The following is an 18,270-nucleotide window of genomic DNA, read 5'->3' as shown; positions in this document are numbered from 1 at the left end:
GGAGCAGGTAAACGGCCTCTCCCCAGTGTGACTGCGTCGATGAGTTTCCAGCTGGGAGGGGTAATTGAATCCCTTCCCACAGTCCCCACATTCACACGGTTTCTCCGTGGTCCGGGTGTCCTTGTGTCTCTCCAGGTTGGACGATCAGTTGAAGCCTCGTCCACACACAGAACACGTGGACGGTTTCTCCCCGCTGTGAACGGTGCGATGTTTTTTCAGGCTGTGTGACTGGTTAAAGCTCTTTCCACACAGTGCACTGGAACACTCTCACTCGGGTGTGTGTGTCTCGGTGATTTTCCACTCACGCTGATGTTTGATCTTTTCCCACAGACAGAACAGACAAACATTTCTCCTTCCACATTCAAAGGCCGATGATATTCAGGTCCTGATGAATCGAGTGACTGTCAGATCTTGACGTGATGTTTGGTTTGAGTTTCCCGTCTGTAAATCCTCACCTTCCAATCCCCTGTAAAAGGAGTTTATAAAGTCATCACTGTGAACACAGGATAGAAATTCAGTACAGACAATTCTCGTTTCGATGGAACATTCTTCACGCTCATTCCCCCAGACTGTAAATCCCCGTCCCACACACTCTCCCTCCTCTCTGTGCTGAAATCCGAACCCATCGCACCATCTCCATCATTTTTCCTTCCACCTGAGTTTATCCTCCTCCCCTGAAGGTGCTGACTCTGACTGGGTTCAGTTCTACGCTCACTCGTTCCCCTCTCTCTCCTCCCCTAAATGTGCTGACTCTGACTGGGTTCAGTTCTGCACTCACTGGATCCCCTCTCTCTCCTCCCCTGAAGGTGCTGACTCTGACTGAGTTCAGTTCTACACTCACTGGTTCCCCTCTCTCTCCTCCCCTGAAGGTGCTGACTCTGACTGGGTTCAGTTCGACACTCACTGGTTCTCCTCTCTCTCCTCCCCTGAAGGTGCTGACTCTGACTGGGTTCAGTTCTGCACTCACTGTTTCCCCTCTCTCTCCTCCCCTGAAGGTGCTGACTCTGACTGGGTTCAGTTCTACACTCACTGGATCCCCTCTTTCTCCTCCCCTGAAGATGCTGACTCTGACTGGGTTCAGTTCTGTACTCACTGGTTCACCTCCCTCTCCTCCCCTGAAGTTGCTGACTCTGACTGGGTTCAGTTCTACACTCACTGGTTCCCCTCTCTCTCCTCCCCTGAAGGTGCTGACTCTGACTGGGTTCAGTTCGACACTCACTGGTTCCCCTCTCTCTCCTCCCCTGAAGTTGCTGACTCTGACTCGGTTCAGTTCTGCACTCACTGGTTCCCCTCTCTCTCCTCCCCTGAAGTTGCTGACTCTGACTGGGTTCAGTTCTGCACTCACTGGTTCCTCTCTCTCTCCTCCCCTGAAGTTACTGACTCTGACTGGGTTCAGTTCTGCACTCACATGGGTTGGTCATGTAACAATTGTCAGTTCTGGGTTCATCGTCCATAAGACGGAGTCAGTAATTAAATCTAAATGAACGTGAATATTGAGTGAATGTTGAGAATAATTCAAGTAACCGGAGTTGTTACTTTGAGTCTCGGATAATCCAATTGTAGTTGATCGTAAAAAGTAAGAATTTGCATTTATAAAGCGCCACAGGACATCCCAAAGGTCTTTCGAGCCAAGCAATAATCTTGAATTTTGGTCCCTGCTGTAATGTGGGAAATGCGGCAGCCGATTTACACACAGCAAGATCAGAACGTGATAATCTGTTGAACCCAGTTGAAGTACAAGGTAAAAAGTGAATTACACCTTTAAAGGTTTCATTCCTCCCGAATATAGTGCCTCAAAGATCGGGAGATGAATCGTCCGGCTCAGACTCATTCTGGGCGATTCTGTGATGGTTGGAAAGGTCAAAGGTTATTCGTAGAGTCCAAAATCTGACCAATCAGACAATCACTGTGCTGATTCCCTCGCCTGTCCCAACACCCTCATCAATAGAGTTGGGGAGGCCCTGGAATATCCTCAGCTCGGGAAATTGCCTGTAATATCGGTACATCCTTTCGTCAACGTGACACAGGGATCGTAAACAATGCTTTTCAATTTAATATGAGATAAACAAACTGAAATTCAAGGTGGAGGTGCAGACGGGACTGTATGTCCTGGTGAGGGATGGAGGTGTAGAGGGATTGTATGTCCTGGTGAGAGATGGAGGTGTAGAGGGATTGTATGTCCTGGTGAGGGATGGAGGTGTAGGGGGACTGTATGTCCTGGTGAGAGATGGAGGTGTTGGGGGACTGTATGTCCTGGTGTGGGCTGGAGGTGTAGATGGACTGTATGTCCTGGTGTGGGCTGGAGGTGTAGTAGGACTGAATATCCTGGTGAGGGATGGATGTGTAGAGGGACTGCATGTACTGGTGAGGGATGGAGGTGCAGAGGGACTGTATGCCCTGTTGAGGGATGGAGGTGTAGAGGGACTGTATGTCCTGGTGTGGGCTGGAGGTGTAGTAGGACTGAATATCCTGGTGAGGGATGGAGGTGTAGAGGGACTGCATGTACTGGTGAGGGATGGAGGTGCAGAGGGACTGTATGCCCTGTTGAGGGATGGAGGTGTAGGGGGACTGCATGACCTGATGAGGGATGCAGGTGTAGAGGGACTGTATGTCCTGGTGAGAGATGGAGGTGTAGGGGGACTGTATGTCCTGATCAGGGATGCAGGTGTAGAGGGACTGTATGTCCTGGTGAGAGATGGAGGTGTAGGGGTACTGTATGTCCTGGTGAGAGATGGAGGTGTAGGGGGACTGTATGTCCTGATGAGGGATGGAGGTGTAGGGGGACTGTATGACCTGGTGAGAAATGGAGGTGTAGAGGGACGGTATGTCCTGGTGAGAGATGGAGGTGTAGAGGGACTGTATGTCTTGGTGAGAGATGGAGGTGTAGAGGGACTGTATGTCCCGGTGAGAGATGGAGGTGTAGGGGGACTGTATGTCCTGGTGAGAGATGGAGGAGTGGAGGGACTGTGTGTCCTGGTGAGAGATGGTGGTGTAGAGGGACTGTATGTCCTGGTGAGAGATGGAGGTGTAGGGGGACTGTATGTCCTGGTGAGAGATGGAGGAGTGGAGGGACTGTGTGTCCTGGTGAGAGATGGAGGTGTAGAGGGACTGTATGTCCTGCCATATCTCCGTTCTTTGCCGATGCTCCCTGACCAATCACCAGTTCTTCTTCTTTTAACGTTCGTCGCTGGTCCATCAACAATTCTCCTTCATGTCCAGACGCTTCCTGACTGGTCCCCATTTCTCCTTGAATTATGGATGATCCTTTACTCGTCACGATTTCTCCGACATTTACTGACACTCCCAGACCCGTCGCAATTTCTCGTTTCTTTGAAGACATTCCCTTTCGATCACCATTTCTCCAGACGCGCCCAAACCATGACCATTTTACCATCATTTAGAGACGTTCCCTGACCCACACCATTTATCCTTCATTTCGAGATGCTCCCCGACAATCACCATTTCTCCTTCATTTACAGACACTCCCTGACTGTCATCATTTCTCCTTCATTTACAGACACTCCCTGACTGTCATCATTTCTCATTCATTTACAGACACTCCCTGACTTGTCATGATTTCTCCTTCGTTTACTGACACTCCCTGTCCATCACCATTTCCCCTTTATTTACTGACGCTCCCTGACCATCACCATTTCTCCTTCATTTGCGGATTCTCCATGACTGTCACCATTTCTCCTTTATTTACGGATGCTCCCTGACTAAGCACGATTCCTCCTGAATTTGCAGATGCTTCCTGAGTGTCACCATTTCTCCTTTATTTGTGGACACTCCTGACCATCATCATTTGTGCTTCATTTGCAGACGCTCACTGACCCTCACTGTTTCTCGATTATTCACAGATGCTCCCTGACCCATCACCAATATTCCTTCATTTTCAGACACTCCCTGAAAGTCAAGTTGCTCCTTCATTTACCGACGCTCCCTGACTCGCTGAGATTGCCCAGGTTACACTGCGCGTGCGCCGAGGCCTTTTGTTGCATTTCCGGCCGCAACGAAACGGGAGAAACCGGAACCGGCGGTTCGTGGAGGGGGGAGAATGAAGGGGGGAGAGGGGGGAGAGTGGAGGTGGGATAATGGAGGGGGGATAATGGAGGGGGGAGAGGGGGGAGAGTGGAGGTGGGATAATGGAGGGGGGATAATGGAGGGGGGAGAATGGAGGGGGGAGAATGGAGGGCGATAATGGAGGGGGGATAATGGAGGGGGTGGAGGGAGAATGGAAGGGGGAGAATGGAAGGGGGAGAATGGAGGGGGATAATGGAGGGGGGATAATAGAGGGGGTGGAGGGAGAATGGAAGGGGGAGAATGGAGGGGGGATAATGGAGGGGGGAGAATGGAGGGGGATAATAGAGGGGGTGGAGGGAGAATGGAGGGGGAGAATGGAGGGGGAGAATGGAGGGGGAGAATGGAAGGGGGAGAATGGAGGGGGGATAATGGAGGGGGGAGAATGGAGGGGGATAGTAGAGGGGGTGGAGGGAGAATGGAAGAGGGAGAATGGAAGGGGAGAATGGAGGGGAGAGAATGGAGGGGGATAATGGAGGGGTGATCATGGAGGGCGGGTAGTGGAGGGGGGAGAATGGAGGGGGAAGAATGGAGGGCGGGTAGTGGAGGGGGGAGAATGGAGGGGGAGAATGGAGGGGGATAATGGAGCGGGGATAATGGAGGGGGGAGATTGGAAGGGGGATTATGGAGGAGGGATAATGGAGGGGGAGAATGGAGGGGAGAGAATGGAGGGGGGATAATGGATGGCGGGCAGTGGAGGGGGGATAATGCCGCCTGTTTTCTCTCGGGTCCTGGGCCCTACACTTGGTGTTTCTGGGCCCTGCGATCCCCGCCTTTTATTAACCCACTCTCTGCAGCTCTTTTCCTGTCGCCTCTTCCTCAGTCGCCGTCCGCCCGCCGCGCATGCTCAGCTCACACTGTCCCGGTTGATTGACGGGGGCTCCGGGCCAATATGAAGAGCGGGGGCGGGGCTGGAGGACCGAGCGAGCGGCGGGTCCTCCAACCAATGGGAGTGAGTGAGGGGCGGGACTTGAGGCACCGAGTGGGCGGGGCTGAGCCCGGATCTCCCTCATTGGCTGAAACTCTGCACCATTTTGAAACCTGATTTTGTGCAGATGGATTGTCGAAAGGTATTTGAGGAATAACACAGAGTCGTGATAAAGGGAATGCAGTGGGTGTTGTGTAGATGGATTGTCTAAAGGTGTTTGAGAAGTTGCCGCACAGGAGGCTCTTTGACAAAATTAAGGCTCACGGAATTGAAGGGAGTGGGGCAGCGTGGACAGGAAGTGGGGAAAGGGCAGAAAACAGAGAGTCGTGGATAATGGATATTGTTCAGACTGGAGGGATGTAAACAGTGGTGTCCCCCAGGGTCAGTGTTGGGACCATTGCTCTTCTCAATACAGGGAAATGATCTGGGCTCGGGTATATCGGACACAAGATGAAAATCTCCAAATGACGCCAAAGGGACCAGGGCTCAGTGTGAAGAGCACTGTAAGTGATTTCTGTGTGACATATACAGGTTAGTAAATGGGGCAGGTAGATGTCAGATGAAATTTAACTCAGAGAAATGTGAGGTGATAGATTTTGGGAGGAAGAATAAGGAGATGAAATGTACAGTAAAAGGCAAAACTTTAAAATGATTAAAGGAGCAGAGAGACTTAGGGGTTTAAGATTGTAGCTAACACCTTGTCTCATTAATTAGCAGGTTTGAGAGTCTAGCATCAGCAACTTTAATCCTTTATTCCGAAATATGAGATGAGCAGATTCTCTATCCTCTATCGCATCTTATATATGATGTGGAGATGCCGGTGATGGACTGGGGTTGACAATTGTAAACAATTTTACAACACCAAGTTATAGTCCAGCAATTTTATTTTAAATTCACAAGCTTTCGGAGGCTTCCCCCTTCCTCAGGTGAACGATGTGAAATTTTCACATCGTTCACCTGAGGAAGGGGGAAGCCTCCGAAAGCTTGTGAATTTAAAATAAAATTGCTGGACTATAACTTGGTGTTGTAAAATTGTTTGCATCTTATATAAGAACATAAGAACATAAGAAATTGGAGCAGGAGTAGGCCAATCGGCCCCTCGAGCCTGCTCCGCCATTCAATAAGATCATGGCTGATCTGATCCCAACCACAAATCGAAAGAACACAAGAAGTCGGAGCAGGACCCGGCCACATAGCCCCTGGGCCCTCTCCGCCACCCACAGGGCATTGACCGATCCGAACTCAGCTTCATGTCCAATTTCCTGCCCGCTCCCCATAACCCCTAATTCCCTTTACTTCTAGGAAACTGTCTATTTCTGTTTTAAATGTATCTAATGATGTAGCTTCCACAGCTTCCTGGGGCAGCAAATTCCACAGGCCGACCACCCTCTGAGTGAAGAAGTTTCTCCTCATCTCAGTTTTGAAAGAGCAGCCCCTTATTCTAAGATTATGCCCCCTAGTTCTAGTTTCACCCATCTTTGGGAACATCCTTACTGCATCCACCCGATCAAGACCCTTCACAATCTTATATGTTTCAATAAGATCGCCTCTCATTCTTCTGAACTCCAATGAGTAGAGTCCCAATCTACTCAGCCTCTCCTCATATGTCCGCCCCCTCATCCCCGGGATTAACCGAGTGAACCTTCTTTGTACTGCCTCGAGAGCAAGTATGTCTTTTCTTAAGTATGGAGACCAAAACTGTATGCAGTATTCCAGGTGCGGTCTCACCAATACCTTATATAACTGCAGCAATACCTCCTTGTTTTTATATTCTATCCCCCTAGCAATAAAAGCCAACATTCCGTTGGCTTTCTTGATCACCTGCTGCACCTGCATACCAACTTTTTGATTTTCTTGCACTAGGACCCCCAGATCCCTTTGTACTGCAGTACTTTCCAGTCTCTCGCCATTAAGAAAATAACTTGCTATCTGATTTTTCCTGCCAAAGTGCATAACCTCACATTTTCCAATATTATATTGCATCTGCCAAATCTCCGCCCACTCACCCAGCCTGTCTATATCCCCTTGCAGGTTTTTTATGTCCTCCTCACTCTCTACTTTCCCTCCCATCTTTGTATCATCTGCAAATTTTGATATGTTGCACTCGGTCCCCTCCTCCAAATCGTTAATATAGATTGTAAAGAGTTGGGGACCCAGCACCGACCCCTGTGGAACACCACTGGTTACTGGTTGCCAGTCCGAAAATGAACCATTTATCCCAACTCTCTGCTTCCTGTTCGATAACCAATCCTCCACCCATGCCAGAATATTACCCCCAATCCCGTGATTTTTTATCTTAAGTAATAATCTTTTATGTGGCACCTTGTCGAATGCCTTCTGGAAGTCTAAATACACTATGTCCACTGGTTCCCCTTTATCCACCCTATACGTTATATCCTCGAAGAACTCAAGCAAATTTGTCAGACATGACTTCCCCTTCATAAAGCCATGCTGACTTTGTCCTATTAAATTATGCTTATCTAAATGTTCCGTTACTGTCTCCTTAATAATAGACTCCAAAATTTTACCCACCACAGATGTTAAGCTAACTGGCCTATAATTTCCAGCCTTCTGCCTACTACCCTTTTTAAATAACGGTGTTACATTAGCAGTTTTCCAATCTGCCGGGACCTCTCCTGAGTCCAGGGAATTTTGGAAAACTATCACCAAAGCATCCACAATCCCTACTGCCACTTCCCTCAAGACCCTAGGATGGAAGCCATCAGGTCCAGGGGATTTATCCGCCTTGAGTCCCATTATTTTACTGAGTACCATCTCCTGAGTGATTTTAATCGTATTTAGCTCCTCCCCCCCGAGAGTCCCCTGTTTGTCCAGTGTTGGGATATTCTTAGTGTCCTCTACTGTAAAGACTGAAACAAAATATTTGTTCAGCATTTTTGCCATCTCCATGTTTCCCACCATTAATTTCCCGGTCTCATCCTCTAAGGGACCTATGTTTGCCTTAGCCACCCTTTTTCTTTTTATATAACTATAGAAACTCTTGCTATCTGTTTTTATATTTTTTGCTAATTTCTTTTCATAATCTAACTTCCCTTTCTTAATCAATCCTTTAGTTACTTTTTGCTGTCTTTTGAAGAATTCCCAATCTTCTATCCTCCCACTAAGTTTGGCTACCTTATATGTCCTTGTTATTAGTCGGATACTATCCTTGATTTCTTTACTTAGCCACGGATGGCTGTCATTTCTTTTACACCCTTTTTTCCTCAGTGGAATATATTTATTTTGAAAGTTGTAAAATAACTCCCTAAATGAACACCACTGCTCATGTACCGTCTTGCCCTTTAATCTATTTTCCCAGTCCACTTTAATCAATTCCGCTCCCATACCATCATAGTCTCCTTTATTCAAGCTCAGTACGCTTGTTTGAGAATCAACCTTCTCACCCTCTAATTGGATATGGAATTCAACCATGTTGTGGTCGCTCGTTCCAAGGGGATCCTGAACTAGGACATTATTAATTAATCCTGACTCATTACACAGGACCAGGTCCAAGGTTGCCTGCCCCCTTGTAGGATCAGTTACATACTGCTCAAGAAATCCATCCCTGATGCACTCAATGAACTCGTCCTCAAGGCTGTTCTGCCCAATTTGATTTGTCCAGTTAATATGATAATTAAAATCCCCCATAATTATGGCTGTTCCCTTATTACATGCCCCGACTATCTCCTGATTAATACTTCTTCCAGCAGAGTTGCAACTATTAGGAGGCCTATATACTACGCCCACTAATGTTTTTTTCCCCTTATTATTCCTTATCTCCACCCAAACTGTTTCATTATCTTGATGCTTTGTCCCAATATCATTTCTCTGTATTACAGTGATTCCTTCCTTTATTAACATAGCCACCCCACCTCCCCTTCCTTCCTGCCTGTCCTTCCTGATTGTTAAATACCCTGGCATATTTAATTCCCAGTCGTTGTCACCCTGCAGCCATGTTTCTGTAATGGCCACAAGATCATACCCATACGTAGTTATTTGTGCCGTTAACTCGTCCATTTTATTACGAATGCTACGTGCATTCAGATAAAGAACTTTCAAATCTGTTTTGTGACGCTTAGTTCCTGCTTTTTCCTTTTTTAACACTTTACCTATTACTCCATACCTTCTGTCCCTTCCTGTTACGCTTTCCTCTCTCTCCCTGCTCAGGTTCCCAACCCCCTGCCACTTTAGTTTAAACCCTCCCCAACAGCACTAGCAAACACTCCTCCTAGGACAGCGGTCCCGGCCCTGCACAGGTGCAGACCATCCGGTTTGTACTGGTCCCACCTCCCCCAGAACCGTTTCCAGTGTCCCAGGAATTTGAATCCCTCCCCCTTGCACCATTCCTCTAGCCACGTATTCATTTGAAATATGCTCCTATTTCTACTCTGACTAGCACGTGGCACTGGCAGCAATCCTGAGATTACTACCTTTGAGGTCCTATTTTTTAATTTACCTCCTAACTCCCTATATTCTGCTTTTAGGACCTCATCCCCTTTTTTACCTATATCGTTGGTGCCTATGTGCACCACGACAGCTGGCTGTTCGCCCTCCCCCTCCAAAATGTTCTGTAGCCGCTCCGAGACATCCTTGATCCTTGCTTAATGCTTTATTTAAAAAAAAAATAAGTGATTTGATTCCCAAACAGAATTAAAACGATGGGATTCTTATCATTCTCCAGTGATTTGAACCGGCCATTCCATATCCAGACCCAGTGCGACCATGAGGCTATCAATGTCTGTTCATGGATTTCCAAGTGTCTTATATTTAATTCGTGTTGGAGAGAATGTTCCTGTCACGTTTACAACATTGGAATCTGTGTATTCAGAGAGAAAAATCCACGCGGAAGACCAGGTTTCAATTCCCCGACAGGGAGGTTACACTTTTGCTGCCTTTAATAGATTCACTTTCATTTCTCTTGTAATTTACCTGCAATATTGGATGCGGAAAATACACTGAAAGACAAACTCGGACCATCCCGCTTTCCACAATTTAATTTCACTGATATTCCAGCGATTTTAAAAGCTGCTCTCTGCCTCACCCTTCACCTCGATATCAGAACCAACAGTTCATCTGTTTTTTGGTGATATTGCTTGAGGAAAGATCATCGTCCAGGTTTCCAGCCATGCGCACAGCAAGGTCCCACAAACCGCAATGACAAAGTAACAGGTACATGATGCAGATGGGAAACGAGTGGAACTGAGCAGTATGAAAGTGTAACGGGATTAAATTAAAGAGCTGCCTGGAGTGGGGTTCACCCGGTTGTGAACCAATTGGATCTTAAGTCTTTAACCACTCGGCCCGGTTCTTAATGACACTTTATTTATCTTTCCACGGGCCACTGGTGAAAGAAGATGAACGGCCACTTTTCCATCTCTTTGTTGGATCATGTCCAGAGTCAAATTATGTGAGGAACGCGGGAGAGAGTGTGGGAGAGAAAGAAAGAGACAGAGACCCATTCAGAAAAACGGAGAAAATGTGTGGCGCGCGCACACACCAACACACACACACAAACAGACAGAAACACATCGGGTGACTCAAACACACAGAGAGAGACAGACTATCGGTCATTTGGCACATTCTTTGTTCTATTTCTGTCGTCGATTTCGTGAAATCTTGCAGATCAATTCCAACGAGCATAAAACTCGAAGTGTTCAAAGCCGTGCATTTTTAATTCACTGAAGAATGAGAAGTTTGCTGCATGTTAAACCGCTGATAATGGCATCCGCAGTCGGCAGGATCCGGACCTTCGCGGAAAGATCCCAATGGATTTCTGATCCATCGCCTTAACCACTCGGGGATACTCAGCACCATCTCAACACATCGACAAGCATGGAGGCGTGGGGTTAAAATATTCGACTAAAAATCCAACGGGTTTATACCCGCGTGGGTTCGAAACCCATTTCTGATAACTGTTATTTCCGTTACATTTTGATACTGCTCATTGAAACTCTTGTTCCATCTGCCTCATGCACCTGTTACTCTGTCATTGCTGTTTGTGGGGCCTTGCTGGTCGCAAATTTCCAAACCTGGACGATAATGAACACCACCAAAAAGCAGATGAACTGACCATCCTTTTCATTGCTGTGTGTGAGATCTTTCTGGTGAATCTCCTCTCCGCCCTTTCCGATGTCTTTGTCTCTCTGTCTCTTCCTGTCCTTCACCACAACACGAACGAGGAACTGGCACAGGACGGAAAGTGAAGCTTTTGAAGGAAGCAAAAGTTCCACTTTCAGTCGGGGAATTGAACCGCCGGTGCCCGAGTTACAGGCGAGGATACTCACCACAATACTAACGAGGAGCTGGTGTAATCTGGTGATGGACACTCACCACAGATGGCGTTGGACACCCTTCAAATTTCAGTGAATCTATTTTGAACATTTATTTAATGACAATTTGCGAAAATTCCTTCTTCAACTAACACCACCAAAACGCAGATTAACTGGCCATTCATTTCATTGTTGTATGTGGGATATTTCTCGTAAACCTCCTCTGCGCCCTCATCAGTGCCTCTCTCACTCTCCATCTCTCTTCCTGTGTCTCGCTCTCTGTTTCTCTTTCTTTCTCTCTCTCTCTCTGTTGCGGGCTGCTGAATCAGCCCGGGATTGCTCACAGCTCGATTCTGCGTCTTCATTTCTTGCACATTTTTCGGGTTCTGCCATCGAGGTGAAGAGTGAGGCAGAGAGCAGGTTTTAAAATCGCTGGAATATCAGTGAAATTAAATTGTGGAAAGTGGGATGGTCGGAGTTCGACTTTCAGTGTATTTTCCACATCAAATATTGGAGATAAATGAAAGTGAAGCTTTTAAAGGCAGAAACACCGGGACTTCGACATTGGAGAATTGAACCCTGATCAACCGCGTGACAGATGGGGATATTCAGCACGACACCAACGTGGAACTGGCGTGAGCAGTTGATGGACACTCCCCACAGATGGCGTCAGACACGCTTCAAATTTAATTGAATCCATTCCAACCATCAATTTGATGACAAAGAAAAGCGTAGAAGAAGTGACACTCAAGTACATTACATATAGCGCAAGATTCTGAAACGACCAGGATGGCCGAGTGGTTAAGGCGTTGGACATAAGATCCATTGGGTTTATACCCGCGTGGGTTCGAACCCCACTCCTGGTATTTGTTACATTTTGATACTGATCATTGACTCTCTTTTGCAATTTGCATCACAGAATCAGAGAAAGGTGACAGCACGGAAGGAGGCCTTTTGGCCCATCGTGTCCGTGCCGCCTCCATGCAAGACCAATCCAGCTGGTCCCACTACCCCGCCCTATCCCCCTTGCAATGCACTTTTTTTTTCCGTTCAAGTACTTATCCCTTTCCGTTTTGAAAGCCATCATTGAATCTGCCTCTGTCAGCCACTTCGGGATGCTGAATTAGACCGGGTCTCTTCACAACGCGACTCTGCTTTTCATTTCTTGCTCATTATTGTGGTTCTGACTTCGAGGTGACGCGGAGAGTGAGATTTAAAATCGCTGAAATATCAGTGAAATTATATTGTGGAAAGTGGGATTGTCCGAGTTCGTTTATCAGTCTTTTTATCACACGTCCAATGTTCGAGATAAATGATATCTTTAAAGGCAGAAGAAGTTCATCGTCCAGGTGTATTTGAAGCCAGGTCTACCATGTAATAGGTAGGGATAGTCACCACTTTCCAAACGAGCAACGAGCGTAAACAACCGACCCCCTCACCGACGGTTGATACCCACACCAGTTCTGCGGCTCGGTGTCGCAGAGCGCTGGATTATTACGATTTTAAGTGAGCAGCATCGTGCTTTTAGCAAGTAGTCGTGGCCGAGTGGTTAAGGCGATGGACTAGAAATCCATTGGGGTTTCCCCGCGCAGGTTCGAATCCTGCCGACTACGGTTTAGAGTTACCATTTGGTCATTTAATCTCTGCGTTTCAACCGATCCGAGTGTGTGCAAAATGAAAATCCATTGTCAAGAAGTCGGAGCAGGACATTCGCGGACTCATCATACAATCTAGAATAGTCAACATGGTTTTATGAATGGGAAATTGTGTCTGACAATTTTATTAGAGTTATTTGAGGAAGTAACGATCAGGGTGGATAGAGGGTAACCAATGGATGCAGTATATTTGGATTTCCAAAAGGCATTCGATAAGGTGCCACATAAAAGGTGATATCCCTGCTGCTTGTTATACTCCACGCTTGCACACACCCGTGCCTTCTGCCGCTTCCTGCCACTGCTTCTGACCTTTACCTCGCAGAGAATAACAGGCACAAGATAAGAGCCCATAGATTGGGGATTTGCCAACTCACAGAAAACAAAGAGTCGGGATTAAAGGTCATTTTCAAAATGACATTCGGTAACTGACGGATGCCGCAGGGATCAGTGCTCGGGCCTCAACTATTTACAATATGTATCAATGACTTGGATGAAGGGACAGAGCGCATTGTGGCCAAATTTGCTGATGATACGAAAATATTTGGAAAAGCAAGTTGCGAGGGTAACACAAAGTATCTACAAAGGAATATTGACAGGTTAAGCGAATGGGCAAACATTTGGCAAATGGGATATAAGGTGGGAAAAAGTGAATTCATCCACTTTGGCAGGAAAAATAAAAATGCAAAATATTATTTCAATGGAGAAATACTAAAAAATGCTGCAGTACTGAGGGATATGAGTGTCATCGTACATGATAACACAAAAAGTCACCATGCAGGTGCAGCAGGTAATCCAGATGGCGAACGAAATATTGGACTATTGAGAGAAAGAAGAAGAAAATATTGACCATTTAATGATTCAACCGGAGCCGTTTTCCTGGGAGTCGGTTTTGAAAAAGGACACAGGCTCAATTTGTTCCAATCTGTTTCCTTCTTTGACCCTGTGATTCTCAAATCTGCGGGTATTGGACAGATGGAGGGAGAGAGACTGACACAGACTCAGACAGACCGAGAGAGTCTCTTTCTGTCCCAGTGTCTCTCTCTCTTTCTGAGTGTCTCTCTTTCCCACTCTTTTCTTCGCACCTCACATCACTTTATTCTGGATCTTAACTAACAGAGAGATGGAAATGTGAACAGTGAGTCTTCTTTCAACAGTGGCCCGTGGAAAGTGAAACAAACTGTCATCAAATAGGTCATTTCATTAAAAGTTAAAGCTGGAAACAGGTACGGACGGGGATCGAACTCGCGCTTTTCTATTATAATGAGACCAACGCTTTTCCAATTGGCCACCGCACCCCATGAGCCAAAAACGGATGATAATGTTCTTCATCGGGTGAAGTCAGATCAACAGCTTTTAGCAACTGATTGCGACAATCGATTGATTGAGGAGCAATGGATTTCGACTATTCCGCCTGAACTAATAATTTCATGACAGTTCATTTCACGGGCCATTGTGGAAAGATTCACAGAGAGAGAGATCGAAAGAGACAGAGAGAAAACGAGGGAGAGAGATGGAGACATGGGGAGAGAGAGATAGAGAGACCTTAACAGAGAGTTTTAAAATCGTTGGAGCATCAGTGAGATTAAATTTTGGAAAGTGGAATGGTCCGAGTTAGTCTTTCAATGTTTTTTCCACATCAAATATTGGAAATAAATTCCTTTCTGTATGTCTCTCTCTCTCTATTTTGAGCGGCTGAATTAGCCCGGGTCTGCAAACAGCTCGATTCTGCGGATTTATAACTTGCACATTATTAGTGTTCTGAAATCGAGGTGAAGAGTGAGGCAGAGAGCAGGTTTTAAAATCGCTGGAATATCAGTGAAATTAAATTGTGCAAGGTCGGATGGTCCGAGTTTGACTTTCAGTGTATTTTCCACATGAAATAGTGGAGATAAATGAAAGTGAAGCTTTTAAAGGCAACAACACCGGGATTTCGACATTGGAGAATTGAACGCTGATCAACCGCGTGACAAATGGGGATATTCAGCACAACACGAAGGAGGAACTGGCGTGAACAGTTGATGGACACTCCCCACAGATGGCGTTGGACACGCTTCAAATTTCATTGAATCCATTCCAACCATTTATTTGATGACAAACAAAACCGTAGAAGAAGTGACTCTCAAGCACATTACACATAAAGCAACATTATGAAAGGACCAGGATGGCCGAGTGGTTAAGGCGTTGGATTTAAGATCCGATGGTTTTATACCCGCGTGGGGTCCGAACCCCACTCCTGGTCGGTGCGGTTTGCGTTACATTTTGATACTGATCATTGACTCTCTTTTGCCATTTGCATCACAGAATCAGAGAAAGGTGACAGCACGGAAGGAGGCCTTTTGGTCCATCGTGTCCGTGCCGGCTTTATGCAAGACCAATCCAGCTAGTCCCACTCCCCCGCGCTATCCCTCTAGCACTGCAACCTTTTTCCTTTCAAGTACTTATCCCGTTCCGTTTTGAAAGCCATCATTGAATCTGCCTCCATCAGCCACTCGGGATGCTGAATTAGCCCGGGTCTCTTCACAACGCGACTCTGCCTTTCATTTCTTGCTCATTATTGTGGTTCTGACATCGAGGTGACGCGGAGAGTGAGATTTAAAATCGCTGAAATATCAGTGAAATTATATTGTGGAAAGTGGGATTGTCCGAGTTCGTTCATCAGTCTTTTTATCACACGTCCAATGTTCGAGATAAATGATATATTTGAAGGCAGAAGAAATTCATCGTCCAGGTGTATTTGAAGCCAGGTCGACCATGTAATAGGTAGGGATACCCACCACCATACAAACGAGCAACGAGCGTGAACAACCGACCCCCTCACCGACGGTTGATACCCACACCAGTTCTGCGGCTCGGTGTCGCAGAGCGCTGGATTATTACGATTTTAAGTGAGCAGCATTGTGCTTTTTGCAAGTAGTCGTGGCCGAGTGGTTAAGGCGATGGACTAGAAATCCATTGGGGTTTCCCCGCGTAGGTTCGAATCCTGCCGACTTCGGTTTAGCGCTGTCCTTTTATCTCTGCGTTTCAACCGATACGAGTGTGTGCAAAATGAAAATCCATTGTCAAGAAGTCGGAGCAGGACATTCGCGGACTCATCATACAATCTCGAATAGTCAACATGGTTTTATGAATGGGAAATCGTGTCTGACAATTTTATTCGAGTTATTTGAGGAAGTAGCGATCAGGGTGGATAAAGGGGAACCAATGGATGCAGTATATTTGGATTTCCAAAAGGCATTCGATAAGGTGCCACATAAAAGGTGATATCCCTGCTGCTTGTTATTCTCCACACTTACACACACCCGTGCCTTCTGCCGCTTCCTGCCACTGCTTCTGACCTTTACCACGCAGAGAATAACAGGCACAAGATAAGAGCTCATAGATTGGGGGTTTGCTCACTAACAGAAAACAAAGAGTTGGGATTAAAGGGTCATTTTCAAAATGGCAATCGGTAACTGATGGGTGCCGCAGGGCTCAGTGTTGGGGCCTCAAGTATTTACAATATATGTCAATGACTTGGATGAAGGGACAGAGTGCATTGTGGCCAAATTTGCTGATGATACGAAAATAGGTGGAAAAGCAAGTTGCGAGGGTGACACACAGTATCTACAAAGGGATATTGACAGTTTTAGCGAATGGGCAAAAATTTGGCAGATGGAATATAAGGTGGGAAAATGTGAATTCATCCACTTTGGCTGGAAAAATGAAAAAGCAAAATATTATTTCAATGGAGAAATACTACAAAATGCTGCAGTACAGAGGGATCTGGGTATCATCGTGCATGAAACACAAAAATTCAAAATACAGGTGCAGCAGGTGATCCAGAAGGCAAACGGAATATTGAGAGAAAGACAGAGAAACCATTGACCATTTTACGATTCAACCGGAGCCGTTTTCCTGGGAGTCGGTTTTGAAACAGGACACAGGGACAATGTGTTCCAATCTGTTTCCTTCTTTGACCCTGTGATTTTCAAATCTGCGGGGATTGGACAGATGGAGGGAGAGAGAGTGACACAGACTCAGACAGACCGAGAGAATCTCTTTCTGAGTGTCTCTCTTGATCATTCTTTTCCTCGCACCCCACATCACTTCATTCTGGATCTCAACGAACAGAGAGATGAAAATGTGAACAGTGAGTCTTCTTTCAACAGTGGCCCGTGGAAAGTGAAACAAACTGTCATCAAATTGATCATTTCATTAATATTTGAAGCTGAAAACAGGTACGGACGCGGATCGAACCCGCGCGGTTTTGTTTAGCAAACCGATGCTTCGTCACTTGGCCACCGCACCCCTCGATCGATAACGGGATAATAATGTTCTTCATCGGCTGAAGTCAGATCCACAGCTTTCAGCAACTGATTGCGACAATCGACTGATTGAGGAGCAATGGATTTCGACTTTTCCGCCTGAAGGAATAATTTCATGACAGTTCATTTAACGGGCCATTGTGGAAAGATTCACAGAGAGAGAGATGGAAAGAGACAGAGAGAGAAAACGAGGGAGAGAGATGGAGACATGGGGAGAGAGATATAGAGAGACCTTAATAGAGAGTTTTAAAATCGTTGGAGTATCAGTGAGATTAAATTTTGGAAAGTGGGATGGTCCGAGTTAGTCTTTCAATGTTTTTTCCACATCAAATATTGGAAATAAATTCCTTTCTGTATGTCTCTCTCTCTCTATTTTGAGCGGCTGAATTAGCCCGGGTCTGCAAACAGCTCGATTCTGCGGATTCATAACTTGCACATTATTAGTGTTCTGAAATCGAGGTGAAGAGTGAGGCAGAGAGCAGGTTTTAAAATCGCTGGAATATCAGTGAAATTAAATTGTGCAAAGTCGGATGGTCCGAGTTCGACTTTCAGTGTATTTTCCACATCAAATAGTGGAGATCAATGAAAGTGAAGCTTTTAAAGGCAACAACACCGGGATTTCGACATTGGAGAATTGAACGCTGATCAACCGCGTGACAGATGGGGATATTCAGCACAACAAGAAGGAGGAACTGGCGTGAACAGTTGATGGACACTCCCCACAGATGGCGTTGGACACGCTTCAAATTTCATTGAATCCATTCCAACCATTTATTTGATGAAAAACAAAACCGTAGAAGAAGTGACTCTCAAGCACATTACACATAGAGCAACATTATGAAAGGACTAGGATGGCCGAGTGGTTAAGGCGTTGGATTTAAGATCCGAAGGTTTTATACCCGCGTGGGGTCCGAACCCCACTCCTGGTCGGTGCGGTTTGCGTTACATTTTGATACTGATCATTGACTCTCTTTTGCCATTTGCATCACAGAATCAGAGAAAGGTGACAGCACGGAAGGAGGCCTTTTGGTCCA

General features: G+C 46.2%; 5 non-coding genes across 5 annotated transcripts; all 5 read left to right on the top strand.

Moving 5' to 3' along the window:
* The first annotated feature begins 12,060 nt into the window (after nucleotides 1–12,060).
* Nucleotides 12,061–12,143, top strand: trnal-uaa (transfer RNA leucine (anticodon UAA)). The gene has a single exon. It is a non-coding gene; the product is annotated as a tRNA-Leu (tRNA).
* A 665-nt stretch (nucleotides 12,144–12,808) lies between these two features.
* trnas-aga (transfer RNA serine (anticodon AGA)) lies at nucleotides 12,809–12,890 on the top strand. The gene has a single exon. It is a non-coding gene; the product is annotated as a tRNA-Ser (tRNA).
* A 2,197-nt stretch (nucleotides 12,891–15,087) lies between these two features.
* trnal-uaa (transfer RNA leucine (anticodon UAA)) lies at nucleotides 15,088–15,171 on the top strand. Its single transcript has one exon. It is a non-coding gene; the product is annotated as a tRNA-Leu (tRNA).
* A 671-nt stretch (nucleotides 15,172–15,842) lies between these two features.
* On the top strand, nucleotides 15,843–15,924 carry trnas-aga (transfer RNA serine (anticodon AGA)). Its single transcript has one exon. It is a non-coding gene; the product is annotated as a tRNA-Ser (tRNA).
* Nucleotides 15,925–18,081: 2,157 nt separating this feature from the next.
* trnal-uaa (transfer RNA leucine (anticodon UAA)) lies at nucleotides 18,082–18,165 on the top strand. Its single transcript has one exon. It is a non-coding gene; the product is annotated as a tRNA-Leu (tRNA).
* Nucleotides 18,166–18,270: the final 105 nt, after the last annotated feature.

The sequence above is a fragment of the Heptranchias perlo genome, unplaced genomic scaffold (genome assembly GCF_035084215.1).
Source record: "Heptranchias perlo isolate sHepPer1 unplaced genomic scaffold, sHepPer1.hap1 HAP1_SCAFFOLD_56, whole genome shotgun sequence".
In the NCBI taxonomy this organism is placed as follows: domain Eukaryota; kingdom Metazoa; phylum Chordata; class Chondrichthyes; order Hexanchiformes; family Hexanchidae; genus Heptranchias; species Heptranchias perlo.
This window is presented reverse-complemented; position numbering and strand designations above follow the sequence as displayed.